Here is a 354-nt window from a genome sequence, read left to right as displayed (position 1 = left end):
GGGGCTGGGTCATTATCATCCACAACGGCTCCCTGAAGATCCGCACGGAGCCGAAACCCAAAGACACCCACACCAACAGTCCATTGTCACAGTTAGCAGGGCAGGGTTGTTTTTGTTGTTGTTGTTGTTTTTTTTGTTGTTTTTTTTTTTGTTTGTTTGTTTGTTTGACACCTGGCAGATTCGGCTAAACTGCTGTAGTACTCTCGCCGGAGGGAGAGGAGCCAACACAGCGAGCAACTCCAGTTTCCGAGTTTAAGGGGTCACCGCGAGGGGGGTCACAGGGGAGGCGAGGGGGGGGGCGATAAGGAGGGCCGACGAGGAGCGCTCCCCGACGGGGCTCCGTCTCCCCGCGGG

Source organism: Zeus faber, assembly GCF_960531495.2.
Source record: "Zeus faber genome assembly, chromosome: 9".
Lineage (NCBI taxonomy): Eukaryota > Metazoa > Chordata > Actinopteri > Zeiformes > Zeidae > Zeus > Zeus faber.
This window is presented reverse-complemented; position numbering follows the sequence as displayed.